Genomic DNA, 11351 nt, shown 5'->3' with positions numbered 1-11351 from the left:
GGGTGAGGTGCCCCGCCCACAGAGAGAATCTCCCAAGTAAGGAAGACCGCCCTGGCACCTCTCCCACTCGCCCCGCCGCTGGCGGCTGGGGCACACCGGGCGCAGGATAATGGGGCACACTGGGTGTGCGGGCCAGTAGGGCGCTCTGGGTGCGTGGAATGCCCAGGGCACGCGCGCGAATGGGGTGCTCCGGGCACCGGTGGCTGGGGACTCTCACTCGCAGTGCGCAGGCTGCTGGGAACGTTAGCGGTGCTCGCTCTGCAAGTGGACCGGGCGCGCGCCAGCGGCTGCTTGCCGCTTCCGAGTGTGGGCTGACTCACCACAGGCGCACTCCCTCCGCGACTTGAATGAACGTCCCTGCGGTAGTTAGCTTCCTCCACACCCTCGTCTCTCAGATTCAAGTGATAACAGTCCTTTCGCTTTCAGTTTGTGTGGAACTCCGGAATGCTCCGAGGATAAATTTTTCTGTTTCTAGTTGATAAATTTGTTGTGATTTAGGGGAGATCTGTCGGACGCGCTGCTCACGGCGCCATTTCCGTGATGTCACTCCTCTTTGGGTTTTTTTATAGTTCCATATAAATCTGATGATTTTTTGTTTCATTTCTTTAAAAAATCTCATAGGAATTTTAATGGGAACTGCATTAAATTTATAAATTGCTTTGGGTAATATGGACATTTTGATTATATTTATTCTTCCTATCCAAGAACAAGGAATATTTTTCCATCTCATTGTATCTTTTTCGATTTCTCTTAACAATGTTTTGTAGTTTCATTATATAGGTCCTTTATATTTTTTGTTATGTTTATTCCTAGGTATTTTATTTTTTTTGTTGCAATCGTGAAGGGTATTATTTTTTTTAGTTTGTTTCCTAATATTTCATTGTTGGCATATAGAAAGGCTATGGGTTTTTTATGTTAATTTTGTATCCTGCGACCTTACTGTATTGGTTTATTGTTTCTAGTAATCTTTTTGTGAAGTCTTTGGGGTTTTCGATGTATAGGATCATATCATCTGCAAAAAGTGATACCTTTACTTCTTCTTTTCCGATGTGGATGCCTTTTATTTCTTTCTCTTTTCTGATTGCTCTGGCCAGAACTTCTAGCACCATGTTAAATAAGAGTGGAGAGAGTGGACAACCCTGTCTTGTTCCTGATTTAAGGTGGAAAGTCCTTAGTTTTATGCTATTTAATATGATGTTGGCTGATTGTTTATCATATATGGCCTTTATCATGTTGAGATATTTTCCTTCTATACCCATTTTGTTGAGTGTCTTAAACATAAAGTTATGTTGTATTTTATCAAATGCCTTTTCTGTATCTATTGATAAGACCATGGGTTTTTGTTCTTTGTTTTGTTGATATGATGTATTATGTTAACCGGTTTACATATGTTGAACCATCCTTGAGATTCTGGGATGATTCCACTTGATCATGATGTATTATTTTTTTAATATGTTGTTGTATCCGATTTGCCAGTATTTTGTTTAGTATTTTAGCATTTGTATTTATTAGAGATATTGGTCTATAGTTTTCTTAATTTGTGCCATCCTTGCCAGGTTTCGGTATGAGGGTTATGTTGGCCTCATAAAATGTGTTTTGAAGTATTGCTTCTTCTTCAATTCTTCGGAAAACTTTGAGTAGAATAGGAACCACGTCTTCTTTGAATGTTTGATAGAATTCACTAGTATAGCCGTCTGGGCCTGGACTTTTATTTTTGGGAAGGTTTTTAATAGTTTTTTCTATTTCCTCCCTACTAATTGGTCTGTTTAGGCTTTCTGCTTCTTCACGACTCAGTCTAGGAAGGTTGTATTGTTCTAGGAATTTATCCATTTCTTCTAGATTGTTAAATTTGGTGGCATATAGTTTTTTTTTTTTTTTTATTTTATAATTTTATTTTTTTAATGGGGTGACATCAATAAATCAGGATACATATATTCAAAGATAACAAGTCCAGGTTATCTTGTCGTTCAATTATGTTGCATACCCACCACCCAAAGTCAGATTGTCCTCTGTCACCTTCTATCTTGTTTCCTTTGTGCCCGTCCCACCCCCTATCCCTCTCCCATTCCCCCCTCCCCCCCGTAACCACCACACTCTTATCAATGTCTCTTAGTTTCACTATTATGTCCCACCTACGTATGGAATAATACAGTTCCTGTTTTTTTCTGATTTACTTATTTCGCTTCGTATCATGTTATCAAGATCCCACCATTTTGCTGTAAATGTTCCGATGTCATCATTTCTTATGGCTGAGTAGTATTCCATAGTGTATATGTGCCACATCTTCTTTATCCAGTCATCTATTGATGGGCTTTTTGGTTGTTTCCATGTCCTGGCCACTGTGAACAATGCTGCAATAAACATGGGGCTGCATGTGTCTTTACGTATCAATGTTTCTGAGTTTTGGGGATATATACCCAGTAGAGGGATTGCTGGGTCATAAGGTAGTTCTATTTTCAGTTTTTTGAGGAACCACCATACTTTCTTCCATAATGGTTGTACTACTTTACATTCCCACCAACAGTGGATGAGGGTTCCTTTTTCTCCACAGCCTCTCCAACATTTGCTATTACCTGACTTGCTAATAACAGCTAATCGAACAGGTGTGAGGTGGTATCTCATTGCCGTTTTGATTTGCATTTCTCTAATAGCTAAAGAAGATGAGCATCTTTTCATATATCTGTTGGCCATTTGTATTTCTTCCTGGGAGAAGTGTCTATTCATATCCTCTTCCCATTTTTTTATTGGATTGTTTGTTTGTTTGTTGTTGAGTTTTATGTGTTCTTTGTATATTTTGGATATTAGGCCCTTATCTGAGCTGTTGTTTGAAAATATCATTTCCCATTTAGTTGGCTTTCTGTTTATTTTGTTATCAGTTTCCCTTGCTGAGCAAAAACTTCTTAGTCTGATGTAGTCCCATTCATTAATTTTTGCCTTCACTTCTCTTGCCATTGGAGTCAAATTCATAAAATGCTCTTTAAAACCCAGGTCCATGAGTTGAGTACCTATGTCTTCTTCTATGTACTTAATTGTTTCAGGTCTTATGTTTAGATCTTTGATCCATTTTGAGTTAATTTTTGTACAGGGGGAGAGACTGTAGTCCAGTTTTATTCTTTTGCATGTGGCTTTCCAGTTTTCCCAGCACCATTTATTGAAGAGGCTTTCTTTTCTCCATTGTGTGTTGTTGGCCCCTTTATCAAAAATTATTTGACTATATATATGTGGTTTTATTTCTGGACTTTCTATTCTGTTCCATTGGTCTGAGTGTCTATTTTTCTGCCAATACCATGCTGTTTTGATTGTCGTGGCCCTATAATAGAGTTTGAAGTCAGGTATTGTTATGCCCCCAGCTTCATTCTTTTTCTTTAGGATTGCTTTGTCTATTCGGGGTTTTTTATAGTTCCATATAAATCTGATGATTTTTTGCTCTATTTCTTTAAAAAATGTCATTGGAATTTTGATGGGAATTGCATTAAATTTGTATATTGCTTTGGGTAATATAGCCATCTTGATTATATTTATTCTTCCTAGCCAAGAACAAGGTATATTCTTCCATCTCATTATATCTTTTTCGATTTCCCTTAACAATGGTTTATAGTTTTCATTATATAAGTCCTTTACATTCTTTGTTATGTTTATTCCTAAGTATTTTATTTTCTTTGTTGCAATCGTGAAGGGGATTATTCTTTTGAGTTCCTTCTCAGTTGTTTCATTGTTGGCATATAGAAAGGCTATTGACTTCTGTATGTTAATTTTGTATCCTGCGACCTTACTGTATTGGCTTATTGTTTCTAGTAGTCTTTTTGTGGATTCTTTGGGGTTTTCGATGTATAGGATCATATCATCTGCAAAAAGTGATACCTTTACTTCTTCTTTTCCGATGTGGATGCCTTTTATTTCTTTGTCTTGTCTGATTGCTCTGGCTAGAACCTCTAGTACCACATTAAATAAGAGTGGAGAGAGTGGACAACCCTGTCTTGTTCCTGATTTAAGGGGGAAAGCCTTCAGTTTAGTGCCGTTTAATATGATGTTGGCTGATGGTTTATCATATATGGCCTTTATCATGTTGAGATATTTTCCTTCTATACCCATTTTGTTGAGAGTCTTAAACATAAAATTGTGTTGTATTTTATCGAAAGCCTTTTCTGCGTCTATTGATAAGATCATGTGGTTTTTGTTCTTTGTTTTGTTGATATGGTGTATTACATTAACCGTTTTACGTATGTTGAACCATCCTTGAGATTCTGGGATGAATCCCACTTGATCATGATGTATTATTTTTTTAATATGTTGTTGTATTTGATTTGCTAGTATTTTGTTTAGTATTTTAGCATCTGTATTCATTAGAGATATTGGTCTGTAGTTTCCTTTTTTTGTGCCATCCTTGCCTGGTTTTGGTATGAGGGTTATGTTGGCCTCATAAAATGTGTTTGGAAGTATTGCTTCTTCTTCAATTTTTTGGAAGACTTTGAGTAGAATAGGAACCAAGTCTTCTTTGAATGTTTGATAAAATTCGCTGGTATAGCCGTCAGGGCCTGGACTTTTATTTTTGGGGAGGTTTTTAATGGTTTTTTCTATTTCTTCTCTACTGATAGGTCTGTTTAGGCTTTCTGCTTCTTCTTGACTCAGTCTAGGAAGGTTGTATTTTTCTAGGAATTTATTCATTTCTTCTAGGTTGTTGAATTTAGTGGCATAAAGTTTTTCATAGTATTCTACAATAATTCTTTGTATATCTACGGTGTCCGTGGTGATTTCTCCTCTTTCATTTTGGATTTTGTTTATATGAGTTCTTTCTCTTTTTTCCTTGGTAAGTCTTGCCAAGGGTTTGTCAATTTTGTTGATCTTTTCAAAGAACCAGCTCCTTGTTCTATTAATTTTTTCTATAGTTTTTCTGTTCTCTAATTCATTTATTTCTGCTCTGATTTTTATTATCTCCTTTCTTCGGCTGGTTTTGGGTTGTCTTTGTTCTTCTTTTTCTAGTTCCTTAAGGTGGGAAGTTAAGTGGTTCACTTGGGCTCTCTCTTGTTTGTTCATATATGCCTGAAGCGATATGAACTTCCCTCTTATCACTGCTTTTGCTGCATCCCATAGATTCTGATATGTCGTATTGTCATTTTCATTAGTCTGTATATATCTTTTGATCTCTGCACTTATTTCTTCTTTGACCCATTCATTTTTTAAAAGTATGTTGTTTAGTTTCCACATTTTTGTGGGATTTTTTTCCTCTTTTTTGCAGTTGAATTCTAGTTTCAAGGCTTTATGATCAGAAAATATGCTTGGTACAACTTCAATTTTTCTGAATTTGCTGATATTGTTTTTGTGGCCCAACATATGGTCAATTCTTGAGAATGATCCATGTACACTGGAGAAAAATGTATACTCAGTCACTTTGGGATGAAATGTCCTGTAGATGTCTATCATATCCAGGTGCTCTAGTGTTTTGTTTAAGGCCACTATGTCTTTGTTGATTCTCTGTTTGGATGACCGATCTAGAGCCGTCAGCGGTGTATTGAGGTCTCCAAGTATGATTGTATTTTTGTCAGTTTTTGTTTTAAGATCAATAAGTAGCTGTCTTATATATTTTGGTGCTCCTTGGTTTGGTGCATATATATTAAGAATTGTTATGTCTTCTTGATTCAGTGTCCCCTTAGCCATTATGAAATGGCCATTTTTGTCTCTAAGTACTTTTCCTGTCTTGTAGTCAGCATTATCCGATATGAGTATTGCTACACCTGCTTTTTTTTGGATGTTATTTGCTTGGAGTATTGTTTTCCAGCCTTTCACTTTGAATTTGTTTTTATCCTTGTTACTTAGATGAGTTTCCTGTAGGCAGCATACAGTTGGATTTTCTTTTTTAATCCATTCTGCTACTCTGTGCCTTTTTATTGGTGAGTTTAATCCATTTACATTTAGTGTAATTATTGATACTTGTGAGTTCCCTATTGCCATTTTATATCTTGCTTTCTGTTAGTTTTGTGTCTTGTTTGATCCTTCTCTTTCGTTTTTCTATCTTTTGTTTTTATTTGGTTGTATTCCATACATCTTTCCTCTGTTGCTATCTTTTTTATCTCATGTGCTTCTGTGGTGGTTTTTTCAATGGTGGTTACCTTTGGGTAATGAAAAGGGTCCCTACCCTGTTCATTGTAGTGAACTATTTTGTGAGTACTTTTGCACTCCATCGTCCTTTGCTACTGTTAATCTCCGTCTTCTCCCCCTCTTTCTTTTTGTTTTTGTCACAGTTTAAATTTGGTTTTATTGTGTTCTTCTTGGAGCTTTTACTTGTGGCTCTGTTTTTTTTTTGTTCTTTGTATCTGATTGGAGAACCCCCTTTAGTAATTCCTGGAGTGGGGGTTTTCTGATGATAAATTCCCTCATCTTTTCTGTATCTGTGAATGTTTTTATTTCTCCTTCGTATTTGAAGGATAGCTTTGATGGGTAGAGTATTTGTGGCTGAAAGTTCCTCTCTTTCAGGACTTTAAATATTGGGGTCCACTCTCTTCTAGCTTGTAGAGTTTCTGCTGAGAAATCTGATGATAATCTAATGGGCCTTCCTTTATATGTTGTATTCTTCTTTTCCCTGGCTGCCTTGAGAATTTTTTCTTTGCTGTTGGTTTGTGTCAATTTCATTATGATATGCCTTGGAGTAGGTTTGTTGGGGTTAAGAAAACTTGGAGTTCTGTTTGCTTCTTGAACTTGAGGCTTTAGTTCTTTCCACAGGCTTGGGAAGTTCTCATCAATTATTTGTTTAAGTATGTTCTCCATTCCATTTTCTCTCTCTTCTCCCTTTGATATACCTATTATTCTTATGTTATTCTTTTTGATGGAGTCAGATAATTCTTGTAGGGCTATCTCATTTTTTTAAATTTTTGAGTCTCTTTCTTCTTCTCTCTGTTGTGCCTCAAGTTGCTTGTCTTCTATTTCACTAATCCTCTCTTCTATCTGACCTGTTCTATTAGCTAAGCTTGTTACTTCGTTTTTCAGCTCGTGAATTGAGTTTTTCATCTCTGTTTGATTTGTTTTTATAGTTTCAATTTCCTTGGACATATATTCTTTGTGTTCATGGAGTTGTTTTCTGAGCTCCCTATATTGCCTTTCTGTGTTTTCTTGTATATCTCGGAGGATTTTTAGGATTTCTATCTTGAATTCTCTGTCATTTAGCTCCAAGGTTTCCAATATATTAAATTTTTTCTCCATAGATTTTTCCTCATCTAGCTGTGTTACCTCTCTTTCTTTTGTATCCATGATATTCGATTTTCTCTTCCTTAATGGCATCTGAGGGTGGTTTTGTTGATAGTATTAATGAGATTTAATAAAGAATAAAAAGTTAAAAAAAATAAAAAAAAACAAATCGAAAAGAGTTGTTTTTTTTTAAAAAAAATTAATAATGAAATAAAGAAAAATAAAATAAAATAAAAATTTTTTAAAAAAGGAAATTATTCCCCCCCTCTTTTTTTCCTCTCCTCTCCTCTCCCCTCTTTCTTGAGAAAATCTTGTGGTGGACTGTGAGTTTTAACAAACAATGCCTGTGATGGAGGGCCTGAATTGGGGAAAAGTAATAAAGGGGCAAAAAAGAGAGAAAGAAAAAAAAAAAAAAAAGGAAAAAAAAAAAAAGAAAAAAGGAAAAAAAAAGAGCGTATGGACCCACAAAAAGCAAATAAGGAAAAAATTTGGGTCAAGAATAAAATGATTTGCTTTTAGGTGTTGGTTTTCTAAGAGTTATGATGAGAGGAATAAGAGGAAAATGGAAAAATGGGGGGACAAATTAAAAACTTACTATTGTATTTAGTGGAAGAAGAACTAGATAATATGGAGAGCCAGGGATGGGAGCACTGCTAGTGAGTTAAAAAGGTGAAGTAAAAACCCCCCAAAATGCCACAAACATAGGTTTGAGTCCCAGATAAGATAATTTGTTTGTTATTGAGGTTTGAATGAGAGGAGATGTAAAGGAGAAAGGAAGAAACTAATATAGAGGGAGAAAAGAAAGAGAGAGAGAGAAAAAAAGAGGGAACCACTAAAAGAAGAAAAAAGAAAGGAGAGAGAGAGAGAGAGTTAAGGGTTTTGGAGTGCAACCCTCATAGAGAGAAAGGAAGAGAAGAGAAATGATAATGGGAGATGTAACACTTATGGGTAGTGTAGTTCAGGGAGAGGAGAGAGTAAGACCGTTAGAGAGTTAATCGGCCAAATTGGAGGAGGAAAAAAAAGTCTCAAGAATGAAGATAATAGAAACAAACGAACAAATATAATAAAATGGGATAGGTTATAAAGTCTGCAGATTATTCTTGATTTTGAGAGGTTATCTTCTTGCTTTTTCTTTTCTCTCCCTCTTCCTGGTCGGTGACTCTGTACCCCGGGTTCTGCCCCTTTGGCACGCTCAGGTAGAGGTTTGCAGTTGATAAGTCTCTATGGCAATGTCATGTATTGTGCTTTATTCTCGTTGGGAGTCGAGGCTCATTAGCATTTATAGGCTCCGTCAGTGAGAGAGTCCGTGTTCCTGGAGCCTTTCTCCTAGTCTTTCCTTCCTCAATTAGTAGCCTGATAGTCCAGGTATGGGGTTGCTGCTGCCTCTGCCTGGATAGTAAGAGGCTCAAATTGCTGGCAACTCCCCACTCTATTTCCACTAAGCACAGGGCTCTGGGTAAGGCTCATTCAGTCAGAGCTGCTAGCATAATCAGGCGGGCTTTCCGCCCACTCGAAGAACTCTGGCTCTGCCACTCTATCCGGTAACACAAGCGGGCGCCCACTTCCGGGGCGCTTGGAGGAAACTCTCACTCACTGTCTGCAACCAGGATATCCGGCCAGCAGTCTCACGCTCTGAGTGAAACCCCCAACCGCAGGGAAAAGTTGCAGCGTTGGAATTGAGTCTCGCTCCGTCCCCGTGTGCGGCTTTTGCAAGGCGCTGGGGCGGCCCGAGATTCCGCTTTGGCCCACACAAAGGCCCCTGACTCTGCCCCTCTGTGCGATAACACGGGCGCGCACTGCCGAGGCACTCGGAGGAATCGCTCACTCCTTATCTGCGCGTGCAAACTAGGATATGAGGCCAGCCGCGTTTCGCTCTGAGTGAAACAGCCTCCAGCACGAAAAATCTCCACCGTTGGGATTAGTTCTCACTCCCTCCCATGCGTGGCTTTCCCAGGGCGCTGGGGCTGCCCAGAGACTCTGCCCTCAGCCCACAGAAAGGCCTCTGACCCTGCCTCTCCGTGGGGCAACACGGGTACCCACTTCCGCGGCTTAGGAAGAAATCTCTCTTCCACTAACTGCGCACCGACCAGGAGACCGGGTAAAATGGCCGCTCCGCTTGTCTTTCTTTGTTTGGGTTTGGCGCGAGTGTTAGCTTGTATTGCCCGGGTTGCCACAGGATCAGATTTTCCTCGGCTTGGATCTCTGAGCCACAGCCTGGTTCGGCCGTTTTTGCTGCGGCGGCCTGGATCTATTCACCCCCTTTGCCCGCCTCAGTTTCTATATTCACAGTTACCAGAAAAAGCCGCCCTGTTTAGGTTAGTGAGGAAGGCGGAGCATTTCTTACTCCCTATTTCCTTCGGGGTTTGGTTATATATTTAGCCAATTTTTCACTCAATCATACCTTTGGGTGTATTGCGAAGAATCTGGAAGCTCCAAGTATAGGTTTTTCTGTTTCTGGTTGAAGATCTTGTTGAGTTTTGGGGGAGATTTATCGGTATCGCTTCCTACTCCGCCATTACTCTGACGTCATCTCTGGTGGCATATAGTTTTTCGTAGTATTGTATAATAAGTCTTTGTATATCTATGATGTCTGTGGTGATTTCTCCTCTTTCATTTTGGATTTTGTTTATTTGAGTCCTTTTTCTTTTTTCCTTGGTGAGTCTTGCCAAGGGTTTGTCAATTGTGTTGATCTTTTCAAAGAACCAGCTCCTTGTTTCATTAATTTTTTCTTTAGTTTTTCTGTTTTCTATTTCATTTATTTCTGCTCTGATTTTCATTATTTCTTTTCTTCAGCTGGTTTGGGGTTGTTTTTCTTCTTCTTTTTGTAGTTCCTTAAGGTGTTAAGTGGTTCACTTGGGCTCTCTCTTGTTTGTTCATATAGGCCTGAACTGATATGAACTTCCCTCTTACTACTGCTTTTGCTGCATCCCATAGATTCTGATATGTCGTATTGTCATTTTCATTTGTCTGTATATATCTTTTGATCTCGGCACTTATTTCTTCTTTGAATTCATTTTTTAAAAGTATGTTGTTTAGATTTCACATTTTTGTGGGTTTTTTTCCTCTTTTTTGCAGTTGAATTCTAGTTTTAAGGCTTTATGATTAGAAAATATGTTTGGTACAATTTCAATTTTTCTAAATTTGCTGATATTGTCTTTGTGGCCCAAAATATGGTCAATTCTTGAAAATGTTCCATGTACACTAGAGAAAAATGTATACTCTGTCACTTTGGGATTAAATGTCCTGTAGATGTCTATCATATCCAGGTGCTCTAGCATTTTGTTTAAGGCCAATTCATCTTTATTGATTCTCTGTTTGGATGACCGATCTAGAGCTATCAGTGGTGTATTTAGGTCTCCAATTTGATTGTATTTTTGTCAGTTTTTGTTTTTAGGTCAATAAATAGGTGTCTTATATGTTTTGATCCTCCTTGGTTTGGTGCATATATATTAAGCATTGTTATGTCTTCTTGATTCAGTGTCCCCTTAATCATTATGAAATGACCATTTTTGTCTCTGAGTACTTTTTCTGTCTTGTAGTCAGCATTATTAGATATGAGTATTGCTACACCTGCTTTTTTTGGATGTAATTTGCTTGGAGTATTGTTTTCCAGCCTTTCACTTTGAATTTGTTTTTATCCTTGTTGCTTAGATGTGCTTCTTGTAGGCAGCATACAGTTGGATTTTCTTTTTTAATCCATTCTGCTACTCTGTATCTTTTTATTGGTGAGTTTAACCCATTTACATTTAGTGTAATTATTGACACTTGTGGGTTCCATATTGCCATTTTATAAATTGCTTTCTGTTAGTTTTGTATCTTGTTTGATTCTTCTCTTTTGTTTTTCTATCATTTGTTTTTGTTTGTATTCCATACTTCTTTCCTCTGTTGCTACCTTTTTTAAGTCATGTGCTTCTGTGGTGATTTTTTTCAAGTGTGGTTACCATTAAGTAATGAAAAGGGTACCTACCATATTCATTGTAGTACCCTATCTTATGAGTATTTCTGCACTTCATCATCCTTTGCTACTGTTAATCTCTGTCCTCCCCCCCTCTTTTTTTTTCTTTTGTTGTCACAGTTTACTTTTCTTTTTTTTCATTTTTCTGAAGCTGGAAAACAGGGAGAGACAGTCAGACAGACTCCCGCATGCGCCCGACCGGGATCCACCCGGCACG

This window comes from Saccopteryx bilineata, chromosome 3 (assembly GCF_036850765.1).
Source record: "Saccopteryx bilineata isolate mSacBil1 chromosome 3, mSacBil1_pri_phased_curated, whole genome shotgun sequence".
Lineage (NCBI taxonomy): Eukaryota > Metazoa > Chordata > Mammalia > Chiroptera > Emballonuridae > Saccopteryx > Saccopteryx bilineata.
The sequence above is the reverse complement of the archived record's forward strand: the minus strand, read 5'-3'. Positions refer to the sequence as shown.